We start from the raw sequence: 19,794 nt of genomic DNA, 5'->3' as shown, positions 1-19,794 counted from the left end.
GTGGGCATCACAAAGGAGGCAGCTTCAGCACCGGCAGAGGCAGTGATGGTCGACGCAGGCCACCTGCAAAGCAAAGTGTGGCTCTGACCCCAGCCTCAGGAAGACTTGAATTGTCACTACAAACTGTATGAGGTCCCTGGGACTCTGTCAGGTGAGAGCTGGGCTGTGCCTTCAGTGGGGTTGGAGTTCCAAGCCCACTGAAACTCAGTAGGGAGGGAGTTCAGAGTGTAAGATATTTTTGTTCCCACTATGTTGCCCCTTTCTGACTGTGTCCCTCAGACAGGCAACAGGTGGGGAGGTATTTTATACATGGATGGTATGTAAACTGACAACATCCCTGTGAACACATCAGAAGACATGAATTACCTGTCTTCAGAGAAAAAGAAACTAATGATTCAAAGGTTATCGATAATTTATCCAAACTCCATTTTGTGGGTGGACTGTCCATAAGCAGGTGACTGTTGGGAAGGGAGGCTGTGGGTGTAAACCCCACCATACCCTCATTTTTCTAGATAATTAACAAATTGTTTCAGGACCACAGACAGCAGCAGATGAGCTCCAGCTAGGTGCTCAGCCCACCCCACCCCAATCTGGTTCTTCTTTGCCAAAGGTTGTCATCTCTGGTCCTTTATACCCCACTCAGGCTCTCAGCAGAAGCTCTGAGGACCTTCTGAGGACCTTCTGAGCATGTGCGGAGAATGGCTTAAGACCACTGTACCTTTAGCACCGAAATGAGAAATCAGTTGTCTTTATTGCCAAGTCCTGTCCTCATCCAGTACTAATAACATTAGGTAATGCTTATTAAGTACTTAATATATCCATGTTCTGTATCCTCATTTTATCCTTACAACTCTATAAGGTTAATTCTATTTTTACACCCATTTTATAGATGAGGAAACTGAGTCACAGAAAGAGGAAGTTATTTTTCTGAGGTCACGAAGGCAGTCTGGTTCTTGAGCCCATCTCCATTGCCACTCTGCCATGATTGTGTTCTTGAACTTAAGATGCAGGATGAAGGCAAAATGGTAAGAAACATGAAACTTCGTAGGCCAACTTGGCCTGGTAAGTCATCAGGGGCCTGGAAAAGCCATCTGCTGTAATGCTTTGGACTTGGGAGTTCTGTTTCCTATTAAGATTCTGTCTCTTAGTATCCTGCAAAAACTGGGGCAGGTTATATAACTTCTCTGTGCAGCTATTTCCTTCCCCAGTGGAACAACTAAGTGGACCTGGCATCACGGGTAGATTTGGAATAAGTTAAAATACGCCAAATCTGTTAAGGAAGAGAAGTCAGGAATTAGAATGTCTGTTCAGTTTTGTAAAGTGTGTGGTCTTCTGGCCTAGATGAGAGAACCACTGACTTTTAGAACTTTCAGTGCTTGCAGATCTTAGAGCCTATGTTCAATATTATTGGGGTGAATGCTTCACCCAACACAAGTATCCTTCTAACTACACTCCTGAGACAGTGCTGGGGCCCTTCAGAGCCAGGAGGCTCTTTAAGTCACCAAGAAGCCATCTCTTGTCTTCAGGGTATCCTTCCTCCACCAAATGTACCCAAACGTAGCACGTCATAGCAGTCTCCACTGGTGCTGCTTACATTGTACCATGTCTGCCTCGCTCCTACCAGAATCTAACCCTGCCCTCTGGGGAGGCTTGAGTAAATCAAATCCCACTGCCCAAGGCAGTCCTGGCATGAAGGTGAGCTCTGATGCTCTCTTTTCCATGCTAAACCATTTCAGCTTCTTCAACTGACATTCAACCTCATTTCTACCACCCTCACCATCCTTATTACTCTTCTCTGAGTACACTTGGTTTGTCAATTGTTCCCCCAGCCTTCCGTTGATTCTCTGAATATTTCCTGAGTGCCTTCCATGAAGACAGCAGATGCTAAGAATGCACGGAAAAAGCATAGTCTGTCTTGAGGAGCTCACTGTCTTGGGATAGGAGGGTGGAGTACTCTTAAGGAATTGCAATATAGTGTGGGAAGTGCTATGACAGGGGCAAACCCTCTGAAAGTCCAGAGGCTGGGGAAGCTGACGGGTGGAGAGGTGTGTGTGTGTGTTGGAAACTGCACTCTAGATGGGGGAGAGAGAGGGAGAGGAGGCCAGTTCTGGGAACTGCTTGTGGTTTGGAACTACAAGACTCAGGGTTGAGGGTTGTGGGTCAGTGGGGGATAAGAGATAGGCTTGAGATCAACAGGGATCAAATCATGAAGGCCATGGTATGAGACTATTCTGAGGGCAATAGGGAGCTCCTGAAGGTTTGTAAGCAGGAGGGTAACACAATCGAATTTAGTTTTTAAGAACAATCACTCTGATTTCTAAGTTGGAGAGTGTATTGGAGGTAGATGTGAAACTGGAGGCAAGTGGTGTCATTGCCAGGTCAGAACAGAGCACAGCAGAACTCTGACCTCTGACCTTATTCTGGAAGCTGAGTTTCTATGGAGGCTGCCTGCAAATGTGAACTATACTGGTAACCACAACTCACTCCTGTTTCATGTTCAGGGGTACTAAACCTTTTCAAAAGGAACAGCAATGATAGCTTTTCCCCAGCATCTATCTTTGCAGCCAACTTTTAAAAATTTAATCTTATCAGTTCAGCCCCTCCTTTAGGATTATTGAAATCTTTGTGCATCTTAATTCAACCCCTTCATCTTTATTTAAGGGGAAATACTGAAGGGCTTGCCAAAGAGCACGTGGGGTAATTAGTGGTGGAACCAATGCTGGACCCCAGTTTCCTGACTCCTAAACCAGGCACCCTGTTATTCCACCTCTAGGAAATTGATCTGTTTAGAGAAACTAGACTCCAGATTGACTAGCAGTCACTTGCATGAAAGAACAGGTCTTAACTTACAGGCCCCAAAGGCAGGAAGGGGAGACTCTATACCCTTTTCCAGTATTTCCTCTTATTGACTAAAATAATCCCTGAGTTAGAATCTACATTCAACAGGGATGGCATTATAGGTCTTCAGACAGCTGAAGGTCACAGTTGCTCAAACCCAATCATCCAGGCACATGACAATGTCAAAAAGCTTGAAAGAATTTCACAGAGTGAAAAAAATCTTACAAGCTAATGAATGCTTAACAAACGCTTCTCTATGGAACTGAACTAGTTCAGATTGTAAAAGCTGTTCATGGAGACTGGACAGGTGATGGGAAATGGGACACCCTCTGTAGGGGAGAAGGGGAGGAAGCCAGCATACAGAAAGCTTCCCTGAATGAATGCCTAGAGAATCAGGGTCCTTCTCAATTAGGACCTAACCCCTTGGTCTCTGACAGATTTCTTACTGGAGCCCATGAGACCTGGAGACTGGTTTCCCTGGGCCCTGTGTATTAAAGTCTCTGACCCTCAGTCCTGGAACCTGCACAGACTATGTGCAAAGCCCTGTGCCCAGGTTATCCTGAGACCAGCACATCCTAGGCTGGTCCATCCCCACTATCCAGCACCACACCTTCATTAGCTCTCTTCCTCTTTGTTTACTTTGCCTGGATGTTAATGCTTTACCACTTTTTAAAACAGAACTGACCTCTACGTCTGACCTGCTCATTCTGCATCTCCTCTGAGAACTCATAGGACCTCCACCCTTTCCCCAGACTCAACCCTTTCCCCACAGTCTCATCGCTCACTTGAATCCACACCTCAAGTTCCGCTAGAGCAATGCTTTCCTAGTATCCCCTGTTGTGAAGCCAAATGCCATTATAGAAACTTCAGACTTGTCAGATGAGCAAGCACTTTACTGCTCCCTTCCCAACAAACATATGCTTATCTTTGAATAACTGTAGATCAGCCAAATTTCACCAAGGTAGTTAAGAGCAATGAGGAAGAATTCCAAAATTGGAATTGTTCAATTCCACTCTTCAGGGAGAGATTGTAAACAAACCTTTTATCTACTTTTCACATAACAGACACCATAAGTATTTTTTTTTTTTTTAAAGAGGAGAAACAAATCAAGTCATATGCATTTTGCTCTGATCCCTGATCTTATTGTCCAAGCTGGAAAGGAAGCCCCACAGTATGGTCTGAGATGTTGACCATATCCCCAACCCTTTCCTTGTGGTCAACAAAACCCTCTTCAGTGAAGCCTTGGCCTGAACTTATCCAGTTTGAGATGTGAAGCAAGAGCTTCATTAAAGCCATCAACTGGAGAATACTTTTTTAAAAGAGCATTTTCTATAGAATTCTATTTGGTTTCTCACACATCTTCAGTGACACCTGAAAAGCTTTGCTGAAGTGAAGTGTATTTGTCTGTGTCCGGGTTACTCAAATTGCCTCTCTTTTCTGCCAGGAAACTCTGATTTCTGGCAAGAGATGCCCACATGAAAAGAAAAGGCTCGCTGACACAGAGGACTTCCAGAGGATTAAACACAAGCCACAGTTGTTCTTTTTTTAAAAGAATGAACTAAAATAAAAGCTTACTCTGCTCACTCACACAAAATGCTGTTTTCAGAGAGGACACTTGGCACTGACTGCTCTTGGTCTCAGAGACATTGTCTACATTAGCATTTAGTGAATTAACTTTAAACACACCACCAACAGAACCACTGCTGCGTCCAGGTGAGTCTAATACACCTCGGAAGCCAGCGCACCTACCTAATGACACGATGCCGAGGCTTCACCCCTCCCGGGCTGGGGGTTCAAACATGAGGGGACTCAGGGGGCATCCGCTTTCAACCACAGAGCTGGCGGTGCTGGCGTCTTCCCTCCTAGGGAACCAGGCGCACTCCTGACCACCCAGCCGCTGGGGAATCACAAGGTGATACAGTCAGGTCTGGAAGGTTTGCTGAGTGATTGCTTCATACCACAGGGTGCTTCCTGCCCCCAGCTAAAAGAATGAAGGAGGGGTTTCCTTCAGAAATGCAGATTTTCAACAAAATTCCTTTTCTCTGTGTGTACAAGATGGTGCATTGCAACATTATCTGTAAGAGGAAATAACTGGGAAAAAATGCTGCCAACTGGGGACTGAAATAAATGATGAGATTTCCATGTAGTGCAAAAAAAAAAAAAAAGAGAGAGAGAGATCCTGTATTTGCTGCTAAGGTCTCTAATGTATACTGCAAGGTGAAAAAAAAAAAAAAACCCAGCAGATAGTACTTGCAGTAAGGTCCGATAGCATTTATTTTTGTATATGCTTAGAAAAAATGTGTAGAGCGATTTGCAAGAAACTTGGAATAGTGGAGACTCTGGGAGTGGAACTGGGGCAGGAGGAGTGATCTGACTTTTTGGCTCGTTTTAGATTTTCTTTTTTACCTTGTGTATGCACTTAGTACAATTTTTAAAAATTCCTTCCTTGCCGAAAAGTATTTTGTCAGCTACATAGGAGCTTCCAAAAAAACAAAACTTCTCCATCATTAATCAAGCTGCAATGGATGAGTTTGAAAAGAGAAACTCAGTATCCTAGAAAAGTATACTGAACAGCAAATCTCAGTGAGTTTGGGGAAGGGAGGTGGTGGCTTAGCTGCTCAGCCAACTCTTTGAGACCCCATATAGCCCGCCAGTCTCCTCTGTCTGTGGAATTTTCCAGGCAAGAATACTGGAGTGGGTTGCCATTTCCTTCTCCAGGGGATCTTCCCGACCCAGGAATCGAACCCGAGTCTTCTGTTTGGCAGGCAGATTCTTTACCACCGAACCACCTGGGAAGCCAATAGATATATAAATAACAGTAAAATAATGCTGCTGCAAAGCTGCTGCTAAGTCGCTTCAGTCGTGTCCGACTCTGTGAGACCCCATGGACGGCAGCCCACCAGGCTCCCCCGTCCCTGGGATTCTCCAGGCAAGAACACTGGAGTGGGTTGCCATTTCCTTCTCCAATGCATGGAAGTGAAAAGTGAAAGTCAAGTCGTTCAGTCGTGTCTGACTCTTAGCGACCCCATGGACTGCAGCCTACCAGGTTCCTCCATCCATGGGATTTTCCAGGCAAGAGTACTGGAGTGGGTTGCCATTGCCTTCTCCAAAATAATGTTAGCAAGTAGAAAGAGATGAAAGAGTAACAAAACAGTACATAAGATCACTTTATGAGGAGAGAGAGATTACTTCCGGATGGGGGGAATCAGGGACATTGACGGAGCAGGGGAGGTAGCATTTAAGCCAGAGCCTGAGTATAAATAAAAAATGAAAAATATTAATGAGATATAAATTCATCTGAATTTTAAATCAGATTCCCAAAATATGTAATAATTTCAAGTTTTAGGAAGATGTGAGGCAGAGGTTGTTTGGATATTCGTTGAACTAAAAGATGAGTAAAAATAGTTGAAAGCCTGAACATCCACACGCTGCAAAAATGTATAAAAAATGTATAACTTCATCCTATGACAGTCTAACTTCTTTACAAAAATACTCCTTACTGAAGTGTAAATATTTTCAACACCAATTTCTCTGCAAGAATGAGGCATAACTTCTGGGGAAGGGAAGAATCTTCAGAAAATAGATTCTGATACTGCCTCAAGTTGAGAAACACTGAATTAATGTATTGCATTTTATTTTTATAATTGTATATGCTGGAAAATTTTAGCATATAGAAAAAACAGTATCGTGAACTCCCATATACCCAATATCAAGCTTCATTATTTAACGTGGCTAATTTTGTTTTATACCTAACCCATCCCCTACTCTCCTGACATCTTCCAAACATCATGTTGCTTTATTTGAGAACATGTTTTTTCATTTTGTTTGTTTTTTGTTTGTGGCTGCACTACGAGGCCAGTGAAAGCTTAGTTCCCTGACCAGAGATTGAACCTGTGCCCCCTGCAGTGAAAGCGCAGAGCCTTAACCACTGGGCCAGCAGGGAAGTCCCTGAAGTTATGTATTCTTATATTAAGAACTCTCTCTTTTTTTAAACTTTACCACCATGCCATTAAGATATGTTTTTATTAAAATTTTAAATTTAATTTTATTGATGTATAGTTGATTCGCAATGTTGTATTAATTTCTGTTATACAGCAAAATGATTCAGTTATACAAATATATATTTTCCATATTCTTTTCCATTATGGTTTATCACAGGGTATTGAATGTATTTTCTTGTGCTATATAGTAGAGTCTCATTTAAAGATATGTTTTTTAAAACTTGCCAGTAACCCTTCTATATCATTAACTATCTAGTAAGTATTCAGATTTCCAGACAAGAGCTATATATGGGATTTGGTTGCTATGTCTACTATGTTCATAATTATTTAAAGGTTCTGCTTCTGTTTTTTTTCCTTGTAATTTATTTGTTGAGGAAACCAAGTCATTTGTCCTGCAGAATTTCCCACATTCTGGACTTCACAGATTATACACCTGTGGAGTTTTTTAGCATGCTCTTCCATCCCTTCTGTTTTCTATAAATTGGTTCTTAGATCTAGACTTGGTCTGATTTGGGTCTAATTCTTTGGAATAATAGATAATGTCCTGTTTCACTCTGTGATCCTAACTGCCATTGATGACTACGATTGAATAGTATCCCTCACAAAAGATATGTTGAAATCCTGAACTTCATGCCCATGGAGGTAATTCAGGTTAAAATGAGACCCACATTAACCCAGCACTTATTAGAGGAGGAACATTTGAACACAGACTCAAGGAGGAGATGGTCATGCGACCACAAAGGCAGAAATCAGAGTGTTATATCTACAAGCCAAGGAGACAAAGTTTGCCAATAAACTCCAGAAGACAGAACAGGAAAGGAAGGATCCTCTCGTAGAGTCTGAGAGGGAGCATGTTCCTGCTAACACCTTGATTTCAGACTTTCAACTGCAGGACTGAGGGGCATTAAATGTTTTCTTTAAGCTACCCAGTCTGTGGTACTTTGTTATTGTAGCCCCAGGAAACAAATACTATCATCCTTGCCTAGAACCATTATTTCTTTCAGGACTTGTCAAATGGTGATATTCCTTCATTATTAGCTGGAAAACTTCTATAAAAAGAAACATCTCCTTCACTACTATTTGAAATTCAGTTCAGATGGCGAAAGTAAGTAGCAGGTTTACTTGCCTATGTTCAGAACGGTAAGTTGGTTTCCTGGTATCATCCAATGGGGGTTTGGGGTTGGCATTTTTTTAGCATCATTATGAATATTATGAATTTTGAACATGATTCACGTGTTTTAATTCTTTTCAGTTTCCATGTTTAAATTGTCCTATATGTGGTTAGTTAGAGCCTTGACAGGTTGGGCCTGAGTCCTTTTGACATGACTCCAGGAATTTCAGGTATGTTGTGATGGTCCAGGCTGATCATGTACATTGCCTGCCTCAGACCAGAACCATCCATCTCTTTAAGAAGCCCTGGTTCCCTTTCACGGGAAATAGTATCAAGGGACTAAACTGGCACTAAGGGTGCACATTCCATGCGACTGGTCCTTTTTCTAGGCCTTTTCAGTGGACAGAACTAGGAAACAGACTCTTAAAATAAGAAAATGTATCAACAGTTCATACTAATATTTTCCACTCAAATTTAAGACTATACAGTGTTTACTACATTATTAAATTCTGTGTTTGCGTCTCTTTGTCTCTTCTGGTAAAATTCTTGGTTTCTTCTAACATTAACATAATTACTTACTTTATATAATATTATATATAATATTATTTTATAATAATTTCAGAATAATAATACCAATATCATTACTAATATTTTACTCTGTTAAAAATCTCTTGAGGGGCTTCCCTAGTGGTCTCGTGGTAGACAATCCACCTGCCAATGCAGGGGACATGGATTCAATCCCTGCTCCAGATCCTACATCCCTTGGAGCGAATAAGCCTGTGCACCCCAACTGCACAACTACTGAAGCCCTCACATTCTAGAGCCTATGCTCCATGACAAGAGAAGCCACCACAATGAGAAGTCCTTGTACTGCAACTAGAGAAAACCTGCATGCAGCAATGAAGACTCACAGCAGCCAAAAAAAAAGAATTAAATTTTTAAAACTCTCTTGAAATAATTCCTCTTGGTTGGCCACCAACTCAATATAGAGTTTAAAACATTTTATTTTGATTTTAAGGAATTGCCTTTTTCAATTTTGATTTAATTTAGTCTATATTTTATGTAAATTATTCCCATGAATCCAAAATCAAACCTACAAGACAAGGTATATTCCAAATCTAGCTTTTAACCATGTCATTTCCTAGTTTCCTCCATCCTTCTATAGATAACTGTTTAAAAATTTGTGACTTCTATGTTTTTTTTTAAATGAGGCAAAATGAGTCAACAAAGACTTTAGTGAGGTGACTTTACATGTAAGTGAAGATCTTAGTGAATTTTTATCAAATATACACACTTACATAGGCTGATCAAGATAAAATATATTTCCATCACCCCAGAAGGTTACCTTGTCCCCACTCCAAAAGTCAATTGAGAAATCCTGGAAATAGCTACCATCTGATTCCTACACCAGTGATTAGTTTTGTTCATTCTTGACTTTTATGTAAATGGAACCAACCATACAGAGTGCACTCTCATGCCTGGGTCAGTTAACATGACATGTCTGAGAATTATTCATGCTGTTGTATCAGTTCATTATCTGTTCTTGCTGAACAGTATTTCATTGCATGAATGCACCATGATTTATTTATCCTTTCATCTTTTCTGGATTGTGTTTAGATTGTGTCTGATAGGAATAAAGCCGCTAAGAACTTTCCCATAGAAGTCATCTTTCTGTGGATATTACTATTCATTTCTCTTGGATGTGTACTTAGAAGTGGAGCTGCTGGGTCATAGGAAGTGGTGGTCTGGAGCCAGCTTGTACAGCTTGGGGCCAGTAATGTGCATTTCTTCCCAATTCTACTTTCAATGACTTCCCATTGGTAGCTTGAAATCAGCCAAGGAGGAAATATTTATCCCAAGGGGGAAATATTTACACCATGGAAATAGGCAAATGCTATAAATCAGGACTTCCTTCTCCTCCATCCCCAAAGCCAATTGTTAAATGTTTACAAGCACACTACTAGCTACAAGGAAGTTACATAAATTTATTAGAAACAACTAATTTCCAAAATGGTTCTGTCATTCATATTTCCACCAGAAGTGCATAAGTGTTTGTATTGTGCCTCATCTTAGCTAGCACTTGGTATTCAACTCAGTTTTAAAAATTTTAGCCATTAGGATGGATAGGTGGTATTTTCTTATTGTAATTTTTACTTTCTTGATGACTAATGATGTTCACTATCTTTTCATTTGCCTATTGGCCTTTTGATGTTTTGGTATGTTGACGCTTTGTCTTCTGATTTGGCTAAATTTACTTATTAGTTCTAGTGGTTTACTTGGAGATTCCTTTAGGCAAAGGACCAAATGTCCTTATACACAATCACATTATATGCTCTATTCATTATAAGCTTTATTTCTTCATTTCCAATCTTATATCTTTTCTTTTACCTTATTGCATTAAAAAAATAAGTACTGCATATGTTTTTTAGACAAATTGTAGCATACCACACATGCTTTAATTCATCTTGCTTTTTTCACTTAACTCTATATCTTACAGCATTTTATACCAGAATATAGACAGAATAGTGCTTTTTATAAAATTATTTTGGGAATTCCTTGGCAGTCCAGTGGTTAGGACTGTGCTTCCACTCCAGGGAGCATGGGTACAGTCCCTTGTCAGGAAACTAAGATCCCATAAGCTGCATGGCCAAGAAATAAAATTATTTTACCAATTTGAAAAGTTGTGGCAACACCCCAAAGAACTCACAAAAATTATATGCTATATGGAGATAAATCAATAAGATCTCAGAGATTTATTTCTTGGACCTTCCATATACTGGCTGGCTGATTTTCTTCAGGTATAGTAATCTGTTGACAACTTGATAAGGTCTAGTTATGGGAGATAAGAGATCCTTCTGTCCTGATTGAAGGGTTAGAAATTTACATAAGAGAATGTGTCCTCCTCTGTAGTCATAGCAACCCACCCAGTGTCATCAGGCTCTCCTTGGCAACCCTACCATACATCCAGTTCCATTTCATTGTTTCAGTACTCATGTTTCAAGAACATTCATCCTCTAACTCTTAGAGCAATGCAGAGACTACATACTTCATCCAATTCTTACATCCATGTTCCTCAAATGTATCTATAAATGAAGTGTGGTCTGCGAAACTTCTTGGACTTAGCATTTGTATACAATAGAGGAAAACAACAGAATGGGAAAGACTAGAGATCTCTTCAAGAAAATCAGAGATACCAAAGGAACATTTCATGCAAAGATGGGCTCGAAAAAGGACAGAAATGGTATGGACCTAACAGAAGCAGAAGATATTAAGAAGAGATGGCAAGAATACACAGAAGAACTGTACAAAAAAGATCTTCACGACTCACATAATCACGATGGTGTGATCACTGACCTAGACCCAGACATCCTGGAATGTGAAGTCAAGTGGGCCTTAGAAAGCATCACTATGAACAAAGCTAGTGGAGGTAATGGAATTCCAGTTGAGCTATTTCAAATCCTGAAAGATGATGCTGTGAAAGTGCTGCACTCAATATGCCAGCAAATTTGGAAAACTCAGCAGTGGCCACAGGACTGGAAAAGGGCAGTTTTCATTCCAATCCCAAAGAAAGGCAATGCCAAAGAATGCTCAAACTACTGCACAATTACACTCATCTCACACGCTAGTGAAGTAATGCTCAAAATTCTCCAAGCCAGGCTTCAGCAATATGTGAACTGTGAACTTCCTGATGTTCAAGCTGGTTTTAGAAAAGGCAGAGGAACCAGAGATCAAATTGCCAACATCTGCTGGATCATCGAAAAAGCAAGAGAATTCCAGAAAAACATCTATTTCTGCTTTATTGACTATGCCAAAGCCTTTGACTGTGTGGATCACAATAAACTGTGGAAAATTCTGAAAGAGATGGGAATACCAGACCACCTGATCTGCCTCTTGAGAAATCTGTATGCAGGTCAGGAAGCAACAGTTAGAACTGGATATGAAACAACAGACTGGTTCCAAATAGGAAAAGGAGTTCGTCAAGGCTGTATATTGTCACCCTGTTTATTTAACTTATATGCAGAGTACATCATGAGAAACGCTGGGCTGGAAGAAACACAAGCTGGAATCAAGATTGCCCGGAGAAATATCAATAACGTCAGATATGCAGATGACACCACCCTTATGGCAGAAAGTGAAGAGGAACTCAAAAGCCTCTTGATGAAAGTGAAAGTGGAGAGTGAAAAAGTTGGCTTAAAGCTCAACATTCAGAAAACAAAGATCATGGCATCTGGTCCCATCACTTCACAGAAAATAGATGGGGAAACAGTGGAAACAGTGTCAGACTTTATTTTTCTGGGCTCCAAAATCACTGCAGATGGTGACTGCAGCCATGAAATTAGAAGACGCTTACTCCTTGGAAGGAAAGTTATGACCAACCTAGATAGCATATTCAAAAGCAGAGACATTACTTTGCCAACAAAGGTTCGTCTAGTCAAGGCTATGGTTTTTCCTGTGGTCATGTATGGGTGTGAGAGTTGGACTGTGAAGAAGGCTGAGCACCGAAGAATTGATGCTTTTGAACTGTGGTGTTGGAGAAGACTCTTGAGAGTCCCTTGGACTGCAAGGAGATCCAACCAGTCCATTCTGAAGGAGATCAGGACGACAGAGGATGAGATGGCTGGATGGCATCACTGACTCGATGGACGTGAGTCTCAGTGAACTCTGGGAGTTGGTGATGGACAGGGAGGCCTGGCGTGCTGCAATTCATGGGGTCACAAAGAGTCGGACATGACTGAGCAACTGATCTGATACACACAAATATGTGTATGTATATATGTGTATACATACACACCCACCTGTGGGAATAATTTTCCATCTAGACCACTGTAATCTTGCTGAAAAACATAGGGTATTACATTTAGGCTTCCAATTTGGTTGGTTGGATGCAACTCAGACAGAATCCTGTATCTAGCACTGCAATCCAGCCCCCTTTGAGCACCTAAAAAGTGGATGGAGCCATACAGCTATCTAAGTTTTAAACGCAAACACCCTTTAGTACAGCAATTTCACCTATGTAAGTTTACTGCTCCACAAACATGCAGCATGTATATGTTCAAGGGTTTATCACAACATTATTTGTAATAGAAAAAGAAATTCTGGAATAACCTAAAGGTCAGTAGGTAGAAGACTGGTTAAATTATGGCTCATCCATAAAATGGAAAACTATGCAGATGTTTAAAAGAATAATAACTGTCTGAATGTACTGTTGTGGCACATTCTTTAAGATAAATTGATTTTGAAAAGCAAGGTGAAAAAGAACCACTATAATATGATCACATGGGTATAAGCTTGAAAGGAGATAAATTATAGAAAAACAGATCTGAATGTAGTTATGTATGTGGGTGAAAAGTGAAAGTGTTAGTCATTCAGTCATGTCCGACTCTTTGCAACTCCATGGACTGTAACCCACCAGGCTCCTCTGTCCATGGGATTCTCCAGGCAAGAATACTGGAGTGGGTTGCCATTCCCTTCTCCAGGGATTCAACGCAGGTCTCCTGCATTGAAGGCAGGTTCTTTACTGTCTGAGCCACCAGGGAAGCCTATCAGTTCAGTTCAGTCGCTCAGTTGTGTCTGACTCTTTGCGATTCCATGGACTGCAGCACGCTAGGCCTCCCTGTCCATCACTAACTCCCGGAGTTTACTCAAATTCACGTCCATTGAGTCAGTGATGCCATCCAACCATCTCATCCTTTGTCATTCCCTTCTCCCGCATTCAATCTTTCCCAGCATCAGGGTCTTTTCCAATGAGTCAGTTTTTCACATCAGGTGGCCAAAGTATTGGAGTTTCAGCTTTAGCATCAGTCCTTCCAATGAATATTCAGGACTGATTTCCTTTAGAATGGATCTCCTTGCAGTCCAAGGGACTCTCAAGAGTCTTCTCCAACACCATAGCTCAAAAGCATCAATTCTTCAGCACTCAGCTTTCTTTATGGTCCAACTCTCACATCCACACATGACTACTAGAAAAACCATAGCTTTGACTAGATGGAACTTTGTTGGCAAAGTAATATCTCTGCTTTTTAATATGCTGTCTAGGTTGTTGATAGCTTTTCTTCCAAGGAGTAAGCGTCTTTTAATTTCATGGCTGCAGTCACCATCTGCGGTGATTTTGGAGCCCAGAAAAATAAAGTCTGTCACTGTTTCCACTGTTTTCCCATGTATTTGCCATGAAGTGATGGGACCAGATGCCATATGCAGGTAAAGGCACTTACATTTCTGGAGGGTTACGCTATGTTAATAGTGTAATGGGGGCCTGGGAAGGGACCAAACCTCTAGCAAGAGGAACCTCTAGCAACTCTTCTTGGTGGTGAAGAGTTGGGTGGTTGGAGACAGAACTGCTGCCTCTATGAGCCTGCAGTACCTTCACCTGTCTGTTGAACATGCCCCATGCTCTGGGCACTTCCCCACTAGCATAGGCCTGTATAGCACAAGAGCACAACATACAATGAATAGTGTGGCAGGCGCTTTGCTAAGTGTTTGACCTCTACTGCCTCATCCTCGAAGCTCGCCTAGAGACTACTGGTCTCTTCCATAAGGAAACTGATCCTTTCATGGGATCATTAACTTGCCCAGAGTCACACAGCTAGGAGTGTGGGAGCTGGAGTCCACTCTGCTTGTCTCTTGTTGCAGCTCTGGCTTTACCCACGACTCCCACCTCCTGCTCTGTTTCTAGGCACCTGGCATTTCCAGTTCTTCCACTAGGTCCCACTTTTCCAGTCTCTGAGACTTGCACTGCGATACACTTTTACCCAACCCTTCCTTGCTCAGTTAACTCCTGCTCGTCCTTCAGCTTCCTATTCAGATATCATTCCTCAAGGATGGGATGATCCTCCTCCTCAGAGCCTTTCTGAAGGTAGTTCCTCCCCTGTTTCCCTTTGCCTGCTATCATAGAATCAGAAGTTCAAACTTCCCTGGTAGTCCATTGGTTAACACTCTGACCTTCCACTGCAGGGGGCGTGGGTTTGATACCTGGTTGGGGAATTAAGATCCCACATGCAGTGTGGTGTGGCCAAAAAGATAAAATTTAAGGGGCTTCCCTGGAGGCTCAGTGGTGAAGAATCTGCCTGCCAATGCAGAAGACATGGGTTTGATCCCTGATCCAAGAAGATCCCACATGCCTCAGAGCAAGTAAGCCCATGTGCCACAACTATTGAGCCTATGCTCTACAGCCCAGGAGCCACAACTATTGAGCCCATGTGCTGCAACTACTGAGCCCATGGCACCCTAGAGCCTGTGCTCCAAAATAAGAGAAGCCACAACAATGAGAGGCTTGTACCAGGGAGTAGCCCCCGCTTGCCACAAGAGAAATGCCTGTTCAGCAATGAAGACCTAACACAGCCAAAAATAAATAAATTTTTTTTAAAAATCACATGTTCAATTATCAGTCTGCCCACAACCTGTGCTCAACCTGGGCTCTTAGGGGAGAGGAGGTTGTCTGACTGTCTTAGTTATTAAAAACCTCAAGTCCTGGTAATGGGTCATGGTAGAGCTTTGATTTTCTGACTCTGATGTATCTCTTGGCCGAAATCAGAAAAGGCAGTTTAGGAGGAATGGCAAGATGGGGGGAAGGAGTGGCCAAAACCAGCAGCCGAGTTTCTAGAAGTCAGATTTAATTGTATAAAACTTTGAAAGAGACAGCGTAGCTGTGAATTTTAGGCAACTCACTTTTGCTTAGGCGGCAGGGTGCAGAGAGGCTACTCAAGGGTTAACAGAACCATCAACAGGGCAACAACTTCTAATTGAGAGATGAAACCCCTCAGGGCCTGTAAACAGCTGGAAGGCCACTCTGCCTGTGCTCTCTATCCCCATCCATCCATCCATTTTTTTCATAAACATTCACCGAGCTCTGCTCTGAGCCCTGGGAAAGAGGACCAAGAAGAAGAGAAAGCTCTTGACTCCAGGGGGCTGACAGTCTAGTGCAGTGTGCTCGGTCACTGAGTCATGTCTGAGTCTCTGTGACCCTCTGTGGAGGGGGCTGACAGTCTAGTGCAGTGTGCTCGGTCACTGAGTCATGTCTGAGTCTCTGTGACCCTCTGCGGACTGTAGTCCACCAGGCTCCTCTGTCCATGGAATTTTCCAGTCAAGGATACTGGAGTGGGTTGCTATTTCCTCCTCCAGGAGAACTTTCTGACCCCTAGGGATTGGTCTTGCATCTCCTGCATTGGCAGGCGAAGACTGCATTGCAACGAGCCTGCATTGAGCCACCAGGGAAGTGGAGATGATAGTTAACTATTAAACAAATATAGAAGGTATCAGGCGGACATAAGCAGGATGAAGAAAATAAAGCAGGATAAGACAATTAGTGAGTGATACGAAGGGCTGTTTTGGGCACAGGGGTCAGAGAAGCCCCCTCTCTGAGAGAAATCTGGGTGAAGAGGAAAGTGAGCTTCACACAAAACTGAGGGGAAAGGTGTCCCAGGGCAACATTAGTCATGTTGACAGAAGGTCATTAGAAACCTGACTCCTCCTTCAGCGCTTTTAAGTAACTGCTTAGTATTTAAGTTGTTCAGGAAATGAAGACACAGTCACAACACATAGTACTCCTGGGTACGGGCCAGGGGAATTGATCCAGGCAGCTGCCTCGGCGCCCTCTCACCCTTGCATCTGCATCAGGCCTCTCAATCCCACCATCCCCACCTCTCCTGCCTCCAGGAAGGGAACAACCTTACCCCAGCATTTCGTCTTGAATTCAAGGCCTTTTAATCCTGGGATGACTCATGTTCCTTTAGCCCTTGTCCTCCAGCTGAAATGCAAACCTCTCAGGACATGGCTCCTTACCCTCAGCCCTGCCTTGCTTCACGTCCTTCCTGCTGACCTCACCTCTCACCGCTCATGGGATTCCCTCCCATTCTTCCTCAGTACCACCTCTGGGGCCCCACGAAAGGCAGACAACATCCTAGACCTCAGCCTTCCCTCCCTGAGGGCTTCTCAGCCTTCCTTTACCAACTTCTCCAGGGACAGCTGCCCATTCTTCTACTTCCTGTCCCAGTCCCCAACTGCTTTGCTTCTCCCCTCCTTTATAGAAAACTCTGGCCATCCACCCCTTCTCCCCTCTGCTTTTCTGGGTCTCCCATAATTGTTACAGTAAATCCCCTATATGTGAATGAGTTCCATTCCAAGAGTGTGTTTCTAAGTCCAGTTTGCTCTTAAGTCCAACAAAGTTAGCCTAGATATCCAACTAACACAGTTGACTGTATAGTACTGTACTGTAATAGGTTCATAACACTTTTTATACAAGTGAGACATGAAAAACAAATGAACACAAAAAATACAGAAAATACTTTTAATCTTACAGTCAGCACTTTGAAAAGAACAGTAGTACAGTACAACAGCTGGCATACAGGGGCATGTTTGCATCTTTGAATGTTCACAACTTGGAGGTTTGTATGTAGGGGACTTACTGTATTGAGGGATTGACTCAGAGTGTTTCTTGCACTCCAGCCCTCATCATTACCTAGGGAAATGTCAAAACCTGATTGATGATTCTCTTAAAACACAGGTCTCACAATTCCTTGGCTTTTTCAAATGTAATGATTTTCAACTGCTCTCTACTCAGACACTAAAAGCTGGAAATGGTCCAAAACAGAAGTATATAGACTGGAAGAGAAAATGACATTAGGTGTACAGGAAGCAAAGAGGAAGCAAAAACAAGACGGCAGAGCCAGGATTTTCTTTAGAAATAAGGTTGGGAAGCTCAAAAGTCCACAGTGAGGGTGGGTTTGACATGCTTTGAAGATCATGGCATCTGGTCCCATCACTTCATGGGAAATAGATGGGGAAACAGTAGAAACAGTGTCAGACTTTATTTTCTTGGGCTCCAAAATCACTGCAGATGATGACTGCAGCCATGAAATTAAAAGACACTTACTCCTTGGAAGGAAAGTTATGACCAACCTAGACAGCATATTCAAAAGCAGAGACATTACTTTGCCAACAAAGGTCCATCTAGTCAAGACATGGTTTTTCCTGTGGTCATGTATGGATGTGAGAGTTGGACTGTGAAGAAAGCTGAGTGCCCAAGAATTGATGCTTTTGAACTGTGGTGTTGGAGAAGACTCTTGAGAGTCCCTTGGACTGCAAGGAGATCCAACCAGTCCATTCTAAAGGAGATCAGCCCTGGGTGTTCATTGGAAGGAATGATGCTAAAGCTGAAACTCCAGTACTTTGGCCACCTCATGCGAAGAGTTGACTCATTGGAAAAGACTCTGATGCTGGGAGGGATTGGGGGCAGGAAGAGAAGGGGACGACAGGATGAGATGGCTGGATGGCATCACTGACTCGATGGACATGAGTCTGAGTGAACTCTGGGAGTTGGTGATGGACAGGGAGGCATGGTGTGCTGCAATTCATGGGGTCGCAAAGAGTCAGACACGACTGAGCAACTGAACTGAACTGAACTGATGGGTGTTTAAATTTGGCTTAAAAATTTACTTGGTCTGGTCAGAAATGAGAGCATTTTGGTAATTTTGCTTCAGTTCAGTCGCTCAGTCATGTCCAACTCTTTGTGACCCCATGGACTGCAGCACACCAGGCTTCCCTGTCCTTCACCAACTCCCTGAGCTTACTCAAATTCATGTCCATCCAGTTGGTGATGCCATCCAACCATCTCATCCTCTGTCTTCCCCTTCTGCTCCTGTCTTCAATCTTTCCCAGCATCGGGGTCTTTTCTAAAGAGTTGACTCTTCACATCAAGTGGCCAAAGTATTGGAGTTTCAGCTTCAGCATCAGTCCTTCCAATGAATATTCAGGACTGATCTCCTTTAGGATTGATTGGTCTGATCTCCTTGCAGTCCAAGGGACTCTCAAGAGTCTTCTCCAACACCACAGTTTAAAAGCATCAATTCTTCGGTGCTCAGCCTTCTTCACAGTCCAACTCTCACACCCATACATGACCACAGGAAAAACCATAGCTTTGACTAGACGGACCTTTGTTAGCAAAGTAATGTCTCTGCTTTTTAATATGTTGTCTAGGTTGGTCATAGCTTTTCTTCCAAGGAGGAAGCATCTTTTAATTTCATGGCTGTAATCACCATCTATAGTGATTTTGGAGCCCAAGAAAATAAGGTCTGTCACTGTTTCCATTGTTTCCCTATCTATTTGCCATGAAGTGCTGGGACCAGATGCCATGATCTTAGTTTTCTGATTTTTTTTTTTTTTTTTTGCTTAAAAAGACATATTACTAAACATACAAGGAAGAATAAAATCCACTGAAATCTCACTATCACTAGCCATTGTTTGCTGAATAATAACATCTATTGAATTTTCAGAGCACTTTTGCACATTTTACTTCATTTTGATCTCAGAACAGTCCTATCTTGGCTCCCTGGTATGAAGCAGGCCCATTGTTTAGAAATTCAGACATCAGTGCATTGGCTCAACTGAGGATGGCATCACCAAAAGGTCCTCCGGGGGCCCAGGGCAGTGAGAGCCAGTGGGAAGAGAAAGGTAGCCAGAGCCATGTGCAGAGCCATGGAGAAGAGAAGGCCCAGTTCTGCACAGTCCAGCCGACTATCTAATGCAAAATAAATACCATGGCCATGCTTCAGTAAAACTTTATTCCTGGACACTGAAAATAGAATTTCATTTAATTTTTACATATCACAAGATATTATTACTTTTATTTTTTTCAACCATTTACAAATGTAAAAACCATTCTTAGCTCCAGGGTCATTCAGAAACATCCAGTGAGCAGGATTTGGACCATGGACCACAGTTTGCCAACCCCTGGCCTGTGTCAACACACTCATAAAGGAGCCTGACAGCTGGTACTCTGTTCACAGACTAGTAGTGATCAAAACAGCTGCCATTATGAACACTTGCTTTATGCCAAATGCTATGAATATG

Source organism: Bos indicus x Bos taurus, chromosome 3 (genome assembly GCF_003369695.1).
Source record: "Bos indicus x Bos taurus breed Angus x Brahman F1 hybrid chromosome 3, Bos_hybrid_MaternalHap_v2.0, whole genome shotgun sequence".
Taxonomy (NCBI): domain Eukaryota; kingdom Metazoa; phylum Chordata; class Mammalia; order Artiodactyla; family Bovidae; genus Bos; species Bos indicus x Bos taurus.
Note: the sequence above shows the minus strand (reverse complement) of the source record.